This window comes from Mastigoproctus giganteus, chromosome 11, assembly GCF_048544385.1.
Source record: "Mastigoproctus giganteus isolate SK-2022 chromosome 11, ASM4854438v1, whole genome shotgun sequence".
Lineage (NCBI taxonomy): Eukaryota > Metazoa > Arthropoda > Arachnida > Uropygi > Thelyphonidae > Mastigoproctus > Mastigoproctus giganteus.
Genome location: NC_143585.1, coordinates 140494481 through 140511461, shown reverse-complemented (window position 1 = coordinate 140511461; position 16981 = coordinate 140494481). Strand labels below are relative to the sequence as shown.

The 16981-nt window shown below is 39.9% G+C and overlaps 1 protein-coding gene across 1 annotated transcript in view; it reads left to right on the top strand.

Moving 5' to 3' along the window:
- Positions 1–3533: 3533 nt before the first annotated feature.
- LOC150078475 (nuclear factor 1 X-type-like) overlaps positions 3534–16981 on the top strand; it is a 798656-nt gene continuing 785208 nt past the window's right edge. The window contains exon 1 of the mRNA XM_090384789.1: positions 3534–3552. The gene's annotated coding sequence lies outside the window, so the exon portion shown is untranslated. The remainder of the gene's footprint in view (positions 3553–16981) is intronic.

Here is a 16981-nt window from a genome sequence, read left to right as displayed (position 1 = left end):
TACAACACTTTTTATGCTGACGATATTAAAATGCTCATTTCCAAGGACCGCGCCGAAATCACGGAGATTAATCAGAGGCTAACCTACACATTTAGAAGTTTGAAGAATTTCTTGAAGCCAAGATCATCTTGTTGATCCTGATATAATAAAGTTGAGATGAGCTGCAGCTTCTGGATGCGGCTCATTTTAGCGAGGAACATTCTGGTTTTGTCTAAACTCCTTTCGGCTATGGAAGAACTGGATGGAGACCCTAAACTGGCTGGAAAGTAGTCCAGGCTGGAAGGAGTAGTCCAACTCTTTCCTTTTCGTAGCATCTTAAAACAACATCGATGGACCGAAAATCTTCCTGGCCAACACAGTTTTCACAACAGGCTGGAAATTGATCCGAATAAATTTGATGAGGACACTAACTACAGGAGGCGTAGCCTGGGAAATACATAACTCAAAAATCCCATTAATGGCAGCTGTTAATGAATTTTTCGCTAGTCAACATTGGTGATTGAAGAGCCTGGGATTGTAAGGAACTTTAGTCACAGATAAAGTGCGTTTTATGAATGACGCGCATGAGAATTGGCAGATTGTACGTAATTACATTTTAAAACTCATATATTTAACATATCACTTTAAAATGTTCAACAAATTGTCACTGTATATAAGAAAGAAATTTTTTGTTTATACATTTAGATGTTTGTGGAATCTGTTTAAGATTGTTTTTGTTCGTAGAATGAGCCCTCCCAGCTGGGCAGTTGTACAAATGTTTATTGATAATAAATTGATTTTTAATAAAAATAAACATATGACAAAAAATTTAATCTTAAGGAAAGATTCGACAGAGCAACGACTACGTTTTTTTTTCAAAGACCTTGAAAAAGCTGTTAGAGAAAACGCCGATGTCAGTTTGAACATGTTTGAAGCTATAGTAAGCCAAAAAACGTCCCTTCCGGAAACTTCAATGAATTACAGGATTTTTTTTCCGGGTGTTCCGAATTGTAGGAATTTCTGGAGCACGAAATGTCTGAAAAGGAGATTGCAGTGGCACCACTTTATCCGGTGACTTAAAAGAACAAAAAATTCCCCGAAAACAGCGCATTTCACGAAACTATTTGCCGTTCTTGGTTTTGCAGGTGTTCTTTCGTAGGATTTGGGGACGCACGCCAAACTACTTGTCGGCACTGCCACTTTTTTTGGTATCGTTCCAAAGCAGTACACTCCTGCCTACATCTGTTCTTTCATTTAGATTTTTGTTCCCAGGGTGAATCCTGAGAGTCAGTTTTTCATATCTCTGCGGCATAGCGATTCAGGTTCGAATCCAGTCTCCGAGGAAAGAATTCTTGTGGTCTCTTTCTAAATGAATGGGCGAGGTCTATATATAGTGTACTAATAAGAGATTTCCATATTATAGTTACTATATACATAAAAACTGGAGTCGTACAACCTGCCTCCATTTTGTCCCTCTCAAAAGAGATTTTGTATACTGTATAGAAAAGTAAGTCGGGAGGTTAGGTTTCCTCATACTTGCTTGAGATCTCGAAATTTTAAAAATTTAAAGTTTAAATTATGAATGTAAATTTGATAACAAATGCGATCTTTTTATTAAGGCTCCGTTTCTTAATGAAAAAAAATCAAATGAAATGAAAGGCAAGGAAATCCGTGACATGGAAGTAATTCTTCAAATAGATCGACTCAGTTAATCCATCCAAATACAATAATCTTCAATACACCCTCTCCTTAAGTAAATCACATGCTGAAAACAGTCCCCCCCCCCAAACTCCTCTGTTCCTTATGATCATCTAAACGTGTGAAATTGGGTAAAATGATGAAAACTAGCGAGGAAATTTCTCTGGATTTTACTCCAATTTATGTTTAAGACAGTTTCTAATGTAACTAGACTCTGAACTCGAATTTACCATCATAATTGAGCAACTAACTCCAATTACTGAGATTGCCTTTTCAAATTTCTGGTCTATAGAAATTTCTATTTCTATAGACCAGAAATTTGAAATAGAAATTTCTGGTCTATAGAAATTTCTATAGACCAGAAATTTGAAAAGGCAAAAGACGATGTTGGGGGATACGGCAGGACAAGGGGAGTAGAAAATATCAACTGATTACTTGCTCTTTCACGGAAGGTTGCAATGTTTTGAAGGTGGGGTGTAGCACCACCCTGCATGAACGCCATGTTATCAAGAGAAGATGTTCGCTTAATGCAGGGGTAACTAGCGAAAGTGAGTTTCATCTGTCCACGGGATGGTCGATAACCAGTCTTCATGAGCAGTTCTTCCACTTACCAATGACTACAATGACTGAAAGTTATAGCTTATGGAGTTGTTTAATTTTTTACGAAACTATGATATCTTATTGTTAGGGCTTTGCAAACGTTTGGATATCACTGTAAGCAACCCCTGGCTTAGTGCAGTGAAGGGTTTGTAAAGTTAGCGTATCTGCGTGTACCTATCAAGCTTAAAATAAAGATCATGTTTAAGCAGATATTCAAGAAAAGAGGATCTAGAAAAAACAATAATGACTTACCTTAAAAAATAACTGAAGAGATACGTCCATCGATCTTTGGATATCATCTCTGGCGCAGATTTGCAGTCTGAAATATACTGCTGCTGCTGTTGTTAAGAGAAAACAAAGTGAGGAAGCCACTGGAACTGTGAAAAACATTGCTGCGATTAGAAAGACATCAAGCAATCCAGTATGAAAGATTGTTGGCGAAAGATTTGCCTGCAGTTTGTCCATGACTATGACGATTTCAAAAAAAAACAAAAACGCAAGAAAATATCACAAGACAAGTTTAGACGTGGCAAAACAACTCAACTTGCAAGTGATTATATAGATGAGAATTAAAGGCTGGAGTTTCATAGAGAAGACCGCACGACCAACGATTTCATTCAGTTGTAACGCATTGATTGCGTACGTTAAGTGAGCGGCGTTAGGTGTACAGATCTCAGACGTTTCGTGGTACTTCCTGTACCACTTCTTCACCGAGTGTAAAACCGTGTCGCCATCAACGGTTTGACACTCGCAAATTACACTGAAGCTGACCGATCTCATCAAATGCGGCTTGATGAGATAGGTCACCGGATTACTGTACTTCCCACTTCCGGCTGTCTTGTGGCGTCATTGCAGTATATTCTTCTCTTGGTGCATAGCGGTTGTGGGGAGGGGATCCACGAGAAGTTGTTCTTCTGCTCATTATGTGCGGTCACATTTCTCGATCACAGTGTTTTAAACTCATTTATAAATAAATAAATAAACGTACTACAAAAGAAAATATCCGAACAGATATTATCCTTCTGGAAGCAGATTTTATTTTTAAAAATACCATTCCATAAAATCTTAATAACAGCATATCCAAAAATACAATGAATATAACATCGTTGATTTTCTGATGTTAATACTATCTATCTCTATTTTTCACAGATGGCTCTTTCTGATGGTTTCTGGCCGCGTGTATCAATGCTTCTAGAGCGAAGGACAAAATCATGAAAACGTTGAGCTCGCTTTCATTCCGGTTTCTCTTACATAATAAAATGGACAGTAATTCAGGTACTTTGGTAATTATTATTATTTATTAACATTTGTCCTATCGACTCTCTTGCATTAATTAGTTTAAAATTGGTTAAGTAATCTGAAAATTAAAGTCAGCTACCTGTTGGATTTGTTGCTCGAAGCGGCTGAGATTATCGTGTTTTAATGCCAGATGATCTGCTTCCTGACCTACTGCTGTACTTATGAAACCCGTCAGGAAATGCGTTGGATCGTCATGGGCAAGAGATAGTTAGGCACCCCAGCTTGCTGCACAAAAACACCTGGGGGCGGGCTGGCAGTTACAATGAGTCCAGGAAATATTATGGAGTAACTAGACTATATCAAATCCAACACCTAGCTGGCTGATAACCCTACTCTGCATTTTGAAAAAAAATCACTGATGTTTTCTCAGAAAAAGGTATTTCTGGATCGTTTTCTAATGCTGATTCCACAAATAGTTTCTACAAAAATTACGAAAGTTTTCATAAATTAATTAATTTTGGCCGAATACTACATTTTTATATTTAAATACATGTTGCAAACATTATTAAAAAGGGCAGTGTGGTAAAAAGTCTGCTAAACATTCTCTCATTTTGCACACCGATCTACGATGGACTTAAATTTTCATTTCTTTGATTTTCTTGCAGAACCTTCTACTTTACAGTCTTTACTCAGCATCCAGCATAGTACTTCCCCTGGTACCTCATGTCCTGGTGAAACCTCTCACGCTGTTCTTCATTAACATTGCTTAGATTTTCTGGGAAATATTCGATGTGAGAGTGTAAAAAAATACCTTGACTCATGTTGCTGCCCAGCTTCTTGAAGTTTGCCAACATGTTTTCAACTATATTCTTGTAGTCTGGATTGTTGCTGATCCCTGATAAGTTCTCAACAACAGACTTGAAGCTAATCCTTGCCTGGTTTTCTCTTTTATTCATAGTTAGATCAAAATTCGGTCACTCATCAGTTTGTGAATTTGAGGTCCAACAAAAACACCTCGTTTTAGCTTTTCTTTGGTGATCGATAGGAATTTAGTAGAAAGGTAGTTGAAGCAGGGACTTTCTTGAGGTAAAGCTTTCAAAAACCTAACCCAATTTGATGTACAAGAATGGAAGGAGGACAATTTGCGGTCTACCAGTGGTTTATGAACTGTTATCTTTGATCCAGGCAACAAACTGCCTCCTCTTTGGCCAGACTTTGATATTCTAGTGCTCATTTTTTCTTGCCCGACTACCCCACTGAAACAAAAAGCAAGACATTTTTGTGACGCCAGATAGCTGTCCAAGTAATATGCCTATCACTTTAACGTCAACACAGACCAACCAACCATGTTCTTCATACTTAATATTTGTCAATAACTTCAAGTTCTCATATCTTTCTTTCAAATGCACAGAGTGAACTACTGGAATTGATCCATATTTATTTCTATTGTGGAGAAACAACACACCATTGAGACTCCTCTTTAATGAGTCAATAAAATGTCTCCATTGTTAAGGGTTGTAACTAATCCTAAATAGTTCATATATTACTCCGAAAAAAATCCCATAGAATCGTCCTCAGAAAAGTATCGGACCAGTTATCGTTCTCTCTGTTGTACCATGAAAGAAACGACCCATGTGCTAAAACATTTTTTTTGTTTTGACTTACGTCAAAAGGAACAAAGGAATTCTGCTGATTCTTTTGGTAAATTTACCAATTGGTAAATTTAAATCTCTTACCAGATCATTGAGTTCATGCCATGAAAACAGTCGAGGACTGGACTCAATGTCTCCAAGCGTGTAAATTTCAGTTTCATCTTCAGAAACTTCACTTTCTGCACTCTGTGCTGCTACATTCTCCAGGCATGGGCGCCGTGCATTAATGTTTTCATTAATTTATTTTGATGAAAATTTGGTGAACAAAAAATTATTTCCACATGCATCACCTTGAAAAATATATGATGGAGGGCATGGAATCGGCAAGTCATTTCCATGTGGTACTGCTCTAATGCCAGATGGAATATTAGGATACCCAATGCCCTTCTTACTTCTTGCATTGTATACCTCTACATTAGCTAAGCGAAAGTAACAGTCGTCACAGTGCGTTGTAGGCTCCTGCCAAATCATGGGAACCGCAAATGGCATAGCCTTCTTTTTATCATTTTTTCACAATCTCAGTGCTTCGACACAGGTTCAGAAGCTTTATATGAAGCCATTGTTTATCTTCGAGTTTCACTCGAAAATAAGCAAATGTTGGAGTGAAATTCGTCACAGATCCAAAGTTGATGTCATGAGTAATACTACTCTTGACATCACTTTGATTTATGAAAAAAAAACGGTTCTTGGTATTAAAAAAATAAATAAAAAAAAACTAATCATATTTCTGAAATAAGCGAAAAAAAACTGAGTTAAAAACACTATTAGTTTACAAACATCGGAAACCATGGTGTAACTTATTCCACCGGGGGGAACCTATATGGGAAATGTCAGCCTTCTTTAGTCAAAAGGGTGTGGAGAGATTGGCAGGTTCCCCTTAAATGAAACCAAGTGTGACAAATACTCATAACAGCTTTTCCGAGTCACTTTATTGGGGAAATGCTAATTTTGGTAATAAAACACAAAACGAATATTCGTGCGTAGAGACGGGAATCTAGCTCCCACTAGAAACCTCATCATTAGCTTGAACACACCAATCTCTGAACTTGAACACATCCTTACGTTGAACACACCAAGTTCAGAGATTTGGTGTGTTCTCTGAATTCAGTTATAGCTTGGTACGAACATTACCCAGTAAGGCTGTATAAACCCAAACCACTAAAGTGCTTTAAGTGTCATAAATATGGAAACTCGAGTCATGCTGCCTTTTGCACTCGATGCTGGTGCAAAGATCACGAAATTACTGTGTTCAGCTCCGAAATCGACAAATATTAACTGCTAAGGAGAGCACCTTACTCAATCACTAATGTTCCAGCGGTAGAAAGAAAAAGATATGCAAGTATTAAATACAGAGCTAAATATATGCTCAGAAGGTTGAAGAAGTGTTCTATCGGAACAATAACTGAAATAACTATTTCGTCATAGTCATTTCCTCCCATCACACGCTGTTTATTAAGATCGCAAACACCCACAAAAAAGACCAGCCAGCTGCCACTTCTGCAACCCCTCGTCTATAAAAATCCAGTGGTAAATGAAATTATAAAAATAACCAAGTACCTCCTCTGTGAATACAAGAAAAGATGAATGTCGAGATGAAGGACGGACCCGATGATTCAGTCACTCAGTCTTTAAACCGTGTGCGGAGAAAGAAATAGAAAGCACTCAGCAATTCGGAAGCGGACCGATGGATCGATTTAGCCTAGATAATGGATAAATTCTACAGTGCATGATGCCGAAATATAGAGGACATCAGGAACTCCTGCAAAAGTGTAACTCAATTTGCATTTGTTTGTAGGCGACGTACTTAAAGGCAAACGAAACTCTTCCATGCAATCTTTACTGTCATCCGCAGATAAAACCGGGGATGGATTTGTGGAATTGTTATCCCATGGGCAAGCAGACTCCATTTCTATCTATGCTGTTTACCACCAACATGGACGCGTTAGCAGTTCGCTTTGCAGTATGATTTTTATTAACAGTCTGCTATACTATTTGATGATCACTGACAATGACCTCTCCATTCTGAATGTAGGAACTAACACCTTCCACCCACGTACGTTCTCTGATGTTGATCTACCAATTCCCCTCCCCTCCCCTTCCCATCTTTCTTCACTTATTTGAAAAGTTGGAAGAAACCCTACGGAAGCTACGGACCACTTCCGTGTGACAACTTCATTATTTCGTGAGAGGCCGTTTATTCCTTTTAGGTTATCATAGGGGAAGATTTATCAAGCTAACTGGAATGCTTTCCAACTTCTGGCCGAGTTCATGATTACTAAAGTTAGTCAAGAGCTAATCAATGATGAAGTTGATATATATGGCAGAAAATATTGTCCATGCAGCTGCAATTACAGTACCAAAAATATCTAACCAGTTTCCACCATTCCACCAACCATGGTGGAATGCGCAGCAGTAAAAAAGATTCAAAACAAAGATTGACGGATCTTCCGAAGATATCCTACCACATTTAATCTCCTAACTTTTAAACGGGCTCTATATTCTCCCGTCAGTGCCAAAGTTAAATTGGATCCACTTTACATCCTCTATTACCCAGTCAACCAGCAATATTTGCGGTCTGGGACACAATCCTAAAAATTCAGGGAAAGTACGCATCGCATTCTTCGTCAAATGCGATGTGTACTTTCTCTGGAATATAATGGATACGCTATTGCAGAATTCATCACTGGAATCCACCACCATAGCGAATGCCCTTGGAAGAAACATTTTCTAATTTCTCAGCAACATCATCTTATTCCCCCGAGTTCCTGGTCCAGCAGGAGAAGAATGAAAAACAGGCCCCTAGTTTTTCACATCTCAGATTTTTTTAAACCGTATAATAAGCTATTTAGTATTGAAGAGTTGAGGACAGCCCTCACGCTTATGAAGGTTAGTGCTGCCGTACCAGATGACATCCATTATGAAATGGTTAGGCGCCTTTCACCAAAATCTGTGGACCAACCACTCTTCCGATACAACAGAATCTTCCTTGAAGAACAGCTTCAGGATGTCTGGTGCACGGCAACCGTACTCGCCTTTGCTAAGCCAGGAGAGAGTGTGAAATTTGCAACAAACCATTGTCATATAACTCTGGTTAATGGTTTCTACAAAACGTTGGGAGAGTGATCACACTCGTCTTATATTTTTCATGATATTTAAAATCGAATGACCTCGCCAGCATGCATATCTTCTTCTGAAGAGATGCATGTTGGCGAGGAATATTCAGTATTCCTCGGAACAGGAATATTCAGTCCACTTAGGACCATTTGAATAGACTGGAAACATATCCAAAATTGCTTTCTTAAAACGAAAGCAACTGCTGTCCATTTTCTTTGATATGGAAAAAAAGGTATGATGCACCTCGGATTTTGTATTTTAAAGACCTTTTATAGCCTTGTTCTAAAAGGTTGCCTCCCCATTTTTAGTAAAAACTTTTTTTTTTTTTTTAATCCTGTCTTTCCAAGTTAATGTATGATCCATCCTCTTTCGGCCCCTTTTTCCATGAGAAGAGAACACAAAAAAATAATTCTTAAGTGTTACGCTTTTGCCATTAAAATTAATTCTATTGCTGAACAACTTCCTCTAACAGTTCCATCTGTGTCGATGACTTCAGCTTATTTTTCCGGCCATGAGGGTCATTGAAAGTTACTGCAACTAGCTTTTGATCGCCTCAACTCAAATGATCTTCTGTGACAGAAACCAGAATTCCAATGGTTCGAGAATTTTTTCACAGAAGGCAGTTTACGTATATTTATGTTGCCAGTGTAACCTTCACCCAGAACTGAATTGAGGTCTGGACAAAGTACCGTTCTGGTAGTACCGAAGACAATTTGTTGGACTTATATTAGAAAAAATTGACAATTCTTCAACATATTAAACTGCACACAAAGCGCATTAGAGGGTTGATCATTTTCCATAATCACTCTCTTTCTCTCTCTCTCTCTCTCTCTCTCTCTCTCTCTCTCTCTCTCTCTCTCTCTCTCTCCCCCCCCCCCTCACTCCCGTATAGTGTACCTTTAAATTTAAATCCCTGCCAGACCATCCCCACGTGGACATTTGAAGCTGCGAACCGTTCTTTCGGTATTTGTATCCTAGAGATATTCAGAGGTTTAGATATCACAGTAGACAAGATTGCCTATCACTAAGACAACTCGCCCCACCCTGGCATGCTCGTGTTCCGACCTGTGACTTGGCCTTACTGAACGTTAACTTCTTGCCAGTCTACACAGATGTTTCGAGATCAGAACTGTCTGCGAAATATGTGGCTGTCTTTCCAGGTACTACGATATTCAAGTAGATTCCCAGTCAATAATCATTGGAGAAGATTTTGCGTCCATTTTTGTTGCAAACGTAACCTCCATCCCATGCTTGAATTACGACTTGGACAATGCACCATTCCAGTAGTAGCAGAGACGAAATTCTTGGGACTCATATTTGATAGAAAGCTGACATTCGTCAGCTACGCGCAAAATGCAAGAGAGGGAATAAGGCTTAACATTCTCTCTCTCTCTCTCTCTCTCTCTCTCTCTCTCTCTCTCTCTCTCTCTCTCTCTCTCTCCCCCCCCCCTTCTTCTTGGGGCGCAGACAGATGCGTTTTACTCCGTCTGTACCGTGCACTTGTACCCTCAAAATTAGTTTACGGGTCTCAGGTATATGCGTCCGCCAGAAATAGCGCACTTTGCTGGCTTGATCCCATTCACTATCAGGCCTTCGTATTGCTATTGGTGCATTCAGAACATCACCTGTCCAAAGTCTGTCGAAACAACAGACGGAAGATGAAGGTGTACTCCATGGCCTAGACCTGATAGAGTACACCTTCATCTTCTGTCTGTTTAAACTAAGGCCGCTATACCTCCCGCTGTTGTACAATAAATGCCTCCAGGAAGGTTTATTTCCCAAGGCCTGGAAAACTGCTCTTCTGCACTTGATAAAGAAGCCACCTTCACATCCTCGCTCCTTCCGTCCCATTGCACTCTTGGTAAATCTAGGGAACATTCTCGAAGTTCTCATGATTCTAAGAGTCTCGGCGCTTTTCCAGGCAAAAATTCTAATCTCTCCGCATCAATATGGCTTCACACCAGGAGGCTCCTGTGAAAGGCCCTTTTCGACCATGGGACCGAAAGGACCCATATAGAAAACTCCGAGGACAAGTTTGAATTGGCAATTTTTGTCGATTTTGAAGGAGCGTTCGACACTGTCTGGTTGGACAGCGCCTTGGAGCGCTTACGGTCCGCCTCCTGTTCCCATCAACTATATAAACTTTTCTCTAGCTACTTCTCTGTAAGAACTGTTATCCTAAAATCTAAGTATCAACATATCCTCAGGCTTGTCTCTCGGGGATGCCCCCAGGGCTCGGTTTTGGGACCTGTCGTGTGTAATATGATTCTACAGGATTGGCTCTCCCGCTCCTTTCAGAACACCAAAGTTGTAGCCTTTGCCGATGGTCTTACGATCGTTGTCTGGAAAATCTTGGAGTGCCATTGAACACAACGCTAATCTGGTCCCCAATCTCTCCTCCTGGGCAACCTTGAACAAACTCCGCATTAACCTGAGTAAAACCAAAATTATGATCTTTAAGCCCAAGCTAGACCCCAGGCGCCCACCAGAGATTAAAATCTCTAGAATCCGACTATCCATAGTTACTGAAGCTACCATTCTCGGAGTGGTTATCGACCACAAACTGAGCTTCCTGCCACACCTCATCCATCTCAGATCAAAAGTCAAGAAGCTCTCTGGCTCCATTATTCGTATCTCCAGGAACGACTGGAGCATTTACAAGAAGACACTTTGCCTCAACTATAAAACAGTCTTTCTGCCGATCGTTACTATGCGGATGGCGCCTGGTTTCTCTGAATTGGCTTGGTCAAGATGAGAGATAGATTGAGTTCCATCCAAAGAACAATGCTACTGGCAACCCTTAAAGTTTGCAGAACAGTGTCTGCAGCAGCCCATTCAGGTCATAGCTGGAACTCTTCCTCTGGACCTGTATGCTGCCTACAGAGGACTAGTATTTAGAATTAAAAACAACATCCCCACTAAGTTCCTTGACATTGATCTTGACGCTGGCCCAAAAGCTGAGAAAGTCAGATGCTACAATGAATTCTGAACATCTGGCAGACCCTCTGGAATACGTTCCAGGTTGGGATGGTTACCAGAGGATTCCTTCCTGACGTCGCCTTTAGATCATCTACGTCTGTCCAATCCTAGCTTTCCCTCACATTGGAGACTTCCTTCCTGGTTACAGGACACTGCTCTCTTAATGAAAAACTGCACCAACTAGGCCTCTGCATGGTTGACCTGTGCTACTGCGGAGCCAAGGGAAACTGGAGGCACCTCCTTTTTGACTGTATTCTGTACGAGGATCTGAGGCAATATTTAGTGAACACCATCCCAATATCTGAAAATCAATTAGACAAGTTACTGCTAACCCCATCTGCTCTTCACAGCTTTGCTACGGAAGTCTTTGCTCGAAGGAGGAGATCATATAGAGAGGTCAACACCCCCAGCATTGGGCCTGAAGTGGATTAACTAGGTTTTTTTCCCTTCTTTTCTTTTTTTCCCCCAAGTTTAGTTATGTTATTGTTTTTTTATTATTTTTTTATTTATTTTATTTTTCCGTTTTTCTCTCTCTCTTTCTCGTGCAATTTTTTTTCCTTTGCGTTCTATTTGGAGTCAGTCACTCCAGTGTAGTTTTATTATTATTTTTTTTTCATAACCTGCAACACGGGTGGTTTTTTTTTCTCTCCTTTTTTCTTGCACTCTGGAGTGGCTCCCAGAGGATCCTGGCCCATCTGCTGGCAACACCAGGTGGGTCAGTCTCTTTTGAGACAGTTCGTGTTTTACTGGAACTGGCCCACCTTCCCGTGGTGTGGAAGATTACCCAGAATCATCTCTCCAGGTGATTGATGCTTCTGAGTAGCCAAGTGGCTAGAACAGAATACACACTAACCTACACCAACACATTTCTGGCCCTTTTGAACAGACATCCTAGGTGCTGCCCTTTACAAAAACACATGTCCACATGTCGAAGCAATTAACCATCGTTGTCTCTACAGTATGCCTTTAAGCTGAACTTCCTGCTAGATCACCCAACGTGGACATCCATCTTTGAACCACGATGGGAAAATCTTTACACCGCCGTCCGACTGCCATTCGGCATTCGCGTTCAAGAACTACTCACTGAGCTTAGCATCGTGGCAGAAAAGGTTGCTCTGTCACCAAAACAGTCCCTTCAACTCAAGTACCAGCATGCGACTTTTCACTAAAGAATGCGACGGAATCTAACACCCAGCCTTCTGTCTACCTTCAGTTCCATTCACAACGCCTTGCAGAACATTGACTTCTTGCCAGTTTACAGAGACGGCTCGAAGTCGGAATCGTGTGTGGAATCTGCTGCTGTTTTTCCAGATAATACTATTTAGTGATATGGCTATATACATGAATTTTGAAGAGGTAACCTTTTTAAAGGTTACTAAATTCTTGGTTTATGAACTTTAACTCGTTCATGGCGCACTATAAACTTGTTTTTGCGCCACAAAAAAATCAAATCAAACCCCATGAATGAACATTTACTGCACAGTTGCACGGCACAGGGCAAGTATGCATATCTTGAAGATTCAAATTTAGTTTTTAATGACAAAAGAATTTAGCCCATCTGCTCTAGAATCAGCGAAAAACCTTAACATTGTTCACGAATTATAATCGTTTTCAAATCATTGTTCCCTATTGCATCCATTTTGCTCCTCGCTTTATAAACCCTGATATTCAGCGGTAATTCACACTAAATAGATTAATGAAAACCTTATGAAGGGCTTTATTTTACTCCACACACATGGGCTACAATTAAAAAAATGGAGAAAAATGAAACATAAGTTATACAGCGCGTTAAATTTCATGCGCGTTAAATATTTCTAAAATTCAATGACTTTATTTTCATTTTCTGTGACTAATAGAAATGAAAAGTAAATAAAGCTGTTTTTTTTAATGAAAACTCCAAACACGACAGGTATTAGAACCTATAGTACTTAGTACCGTGCTTGGGTTGGAGGACCAGAAGACGAAAGAAGATATTTGTTAACATTGGCATTGGACTTCTGTAGACTGTAATTTTCAGGAAATACGTATGAAGGAAGGCTGTTCCAGAAAACGGCAGTTGAATGAATAAACGAGGAAGATGAAAAGTTGGTTCTGTGAGTTTGAAGTTGGAGAGTAAAAGGATGCAGACTGGTTTGGAAGAGAGACAAGGAACTATAGAAGCCAATTCAAAAGAACTGTACCCATGGAAGTATCTGTAGAAAAGGCATGCAGCAGAAACAGTACATCTATGAGACCTAAATGCCCCCTTCTGAATGGAATCTACGAAGCCTGAGTGAGGTTTTGGTGGCATCACCCCAGATGTGGGAACAATATTCTATGGTAGAGCGGATTTGCAATTTGTACGGAGTGAGCAGCTGTTTGGAAGAAAAGTAACGCCGAGAGCGAAAGAGAAAACCAAGTTTTTTAGATGCAGAGGAAGCAATATTTGTAATGTGCTTGTGCCAAGACAGATTAGAAGTCAGGGTAATCCCCAAAAGAGATGTCATTTTTGCCTAGAAATCGGAGTGTCACCAAAGATAAGCATAGGAGCAGAAGAATCCTTTTTGCGGGAAATAAGACAAGACTGAGTTTTAGAAGGATTGAAATCAACTAAGTTGTCTTTGCCCAACTGGAGATCGGCATTTAAGGAATTGGTAGTGCATATTCGAGAACTTGAAGCTGATTGAGCAGGGCAAAGTTTCTCGAAATGGAAAGTGGAATACAATGTGCTATCATCGGCAAAACCATGGATAGGATTTACAGTCAATGGAAGAAGGTCATTGATATACAAGAGGAAAAGAGTGGGGGAAAGAACTGAACCTTGGGGGACACCGGCATTAGTGGAGAAGTTAGAAGACAGAGAGCCATCTACCATCACCATCAGTGAGCGATCACAGAGAAAACTGGATAACCAATTACTAAAAACAGTTGGCAAACCATAAGATGGAATCTTGTTTACAAGACCTTTATGCCAAACCCGGTCGAAAGCCTTTGAGATGTCAAGAGCAACTACCTGTGTTTCACCAAACTTTTCCATTGAATCACCAGTGGATTGACACTGACGGAATCCATACTGGCGATCGTTGATCAGACTGAAAGTTTGTAGGTAGTTTAAGAGTTGGCGGTTAATTGATTTCTCTATTACTTTAGAAAGAGTAGAAGTAATTGCAATAGGACGATAATTGGATGGGAGGCATTTGTCACCCTTTTTAGGAACTGGCTGGATATGAGCAAATTTCCAAGCAGTAAGAAAAACACCTTTAGAATAAGAAAGTGAAAAAAGGCTGCAAAGAACAAGTGGAGAAATACCATCAGGACCTGGAGCTTTCTTAGCATCGACATTCGTCAAAATCTTTCTGACATTCTTTTGACGGAAGACCACAGGAGGCATTAAATGGAGCGTGTTGGGAATGGTAGGAGGAGTTTTAACAAGATCATTAATACATGAGTTGGAAGGATAATGGGATGCTAGCATGTCAGCTTTATCCTTGGCTGAAGTGACAACAGAACCATCTGGTTTGGACAGAGGTAGGAGCAGAGATGGGCAAAAGTTGCGGCCAATAGGTTTGGAAAGGGACCAGAATGCTCGGCTACCATTAGGGCAAGAAGCAAGTTTTCTACTCTTAGCCTGTTCAAACTCTAGGTTGGACTGATTAGTAACTGCTTTACAATTGTTGCGAGCTTTGATGTAGGTAGAAAATGAAACTGAAGAATTGGAAACAAGCCAATTACGATCTGCAACGTTCTTCTGTTGAACAGCCTTAGCACATTTATTGGAAAGCCAAGATTTAGATAAAGGACGAGATTTTAAAGTGGTGTGTGGAATAAAGGATTCCATTCCTACAAGAATAATTTCGCTGACACGATCTGAGCAAACGTCGACATCAGAAGTTTTGAAACAGTAATCCGACCAAGGAAAAGAAGAAAAGAAGTCTCGCAGGTCATCCCATTTTGCATTCGTGTAATGCTAAACAATGTGGTTGGGAATAGCCATGAGATAAAGGCTCCATTTGAGAAGAGACAATCACCAAGTTGTGATCTGAGGTGCCTAAATGACCACTCACTTCGACCGTGTACTTAGAAGGGCTGTTTGTGAATAAAAATCAAGCGTGTTGGCTTTGTGGTTAGGATTGTCCGGTATTCTGGTAGGTAAATGAACAATCTGTGCGAGGTCATTAGTAATTGCAAAAGCCTCAGCATCTCGACCAACTGGGTCTGTGTGACTAGAGAACGGAAGCCAGCTGGAGTTGTGAACATTAAAATCACCAAGGAAAATTACCTCACTGTTAGGAAAGTTGGACTAGAGAAAGTCATATTGCAAAGAGAGGAAGTCAAGGAGCTCCAAGTGATTAGTGGAGTTGGGAGAACGGGAGAGACAACATATGAATTTGACACAATGAGGTAGAGAGATCTTAAGCCAGAGAAGATCGAAAAGAGGAGATTCGAAATTACCAAGTCTCTCACAGGGAATATCGGAACGGACATATGCACAAGTACCACCTTTGAGGTGAAAGGAATCATACAACGAATAATTTGGGCAACTGAGATGAGCAGTAGTTGAATCAACCGATAACTGAGATTCTGTCAGAAAAAATACATGGGGTCTGGCAGACTGCAAGTGGAAATGGACATCAGTTGAGATTAGAACTGAGACCACGTACATTTGTGGAATGAACTAAGAAGTGTTTGGGAGGTTTAGATCTTTTCGCAGATAAGCTTACTCTATTAGTTTTACAATTCATTGTGCATTCAATGGTAAGAAAAAGTGTGTGGGGGGGACATGCTGTATGAAGTAATGAAAATTTTTAATATGGTGTACACATGGTAAGAATATACCCAGATCCTTGACATAACGTGGCCTGGACAATGTTCCCCGCATACACACTGTTCGGACTCCCTCCAGTCACTATCTGGCAGAGTAGAAGTAGCAAGATTATACACTAGCTGATCCGGAAGCCTCCTAAAGAGTTACCAATAGATTCGGTCCGGTGTACTAACTAGCGGCCGGCCTGCGATCACCGTTTTAGAGCTGTACCCTCGAAATGTAAGGAAGATTGGTTCTCACCATGATGTCTGTCATAACCTCAAGACATCAATGATACTGCATGATGGTGGAGGGTTGATCTCCTTATCAATTAATTACTAGAATATAACTTTCAATAACACTTAATAAATTTCTCCATAAACGTAGCTATGTATTTAGTTTAATTTCAGCTGTACACGAGCAACGTCACGAGGCTTGCATAACAAAACGCGTGAAGCGTGCACGGACTCTCTAAAGCTGACGGTACTGCATTAAAACGATATTTAATCTCTGAATTTCCTTTTATCCATACAGTTTGTACGGAAAAAATAACTGCCAGATCTGTCTATTTCTCAGATTTTAATGAAATTAGGAATAGCTGAACAAATTTTTAAAGCCAAAGTGCAAAATTTCATGAAAACCCGTCTAGTGGAAGTTTCTCTGTTGCATGCGGACCAATGAACGTAGTAAAGACAACAGGCGCTTAGCATACAAGCCCAATGATATCATCAGTGTAGTTGTCAATGGTATATAAAAGTACAACTTGAGCATTCAATATTTGAATACACAAAGAAGCTATGAAAAGTAAACGGCGTCAAGAGGTAAATTTTAAAACGGCATTATCATTGGATCAAATTTGATCCAATGATAATTTAGTTTTAAAATTAAAAAAAAAAAAAAAAAAAAACAATTATGTTTAGAATAAAGGATTTTAATA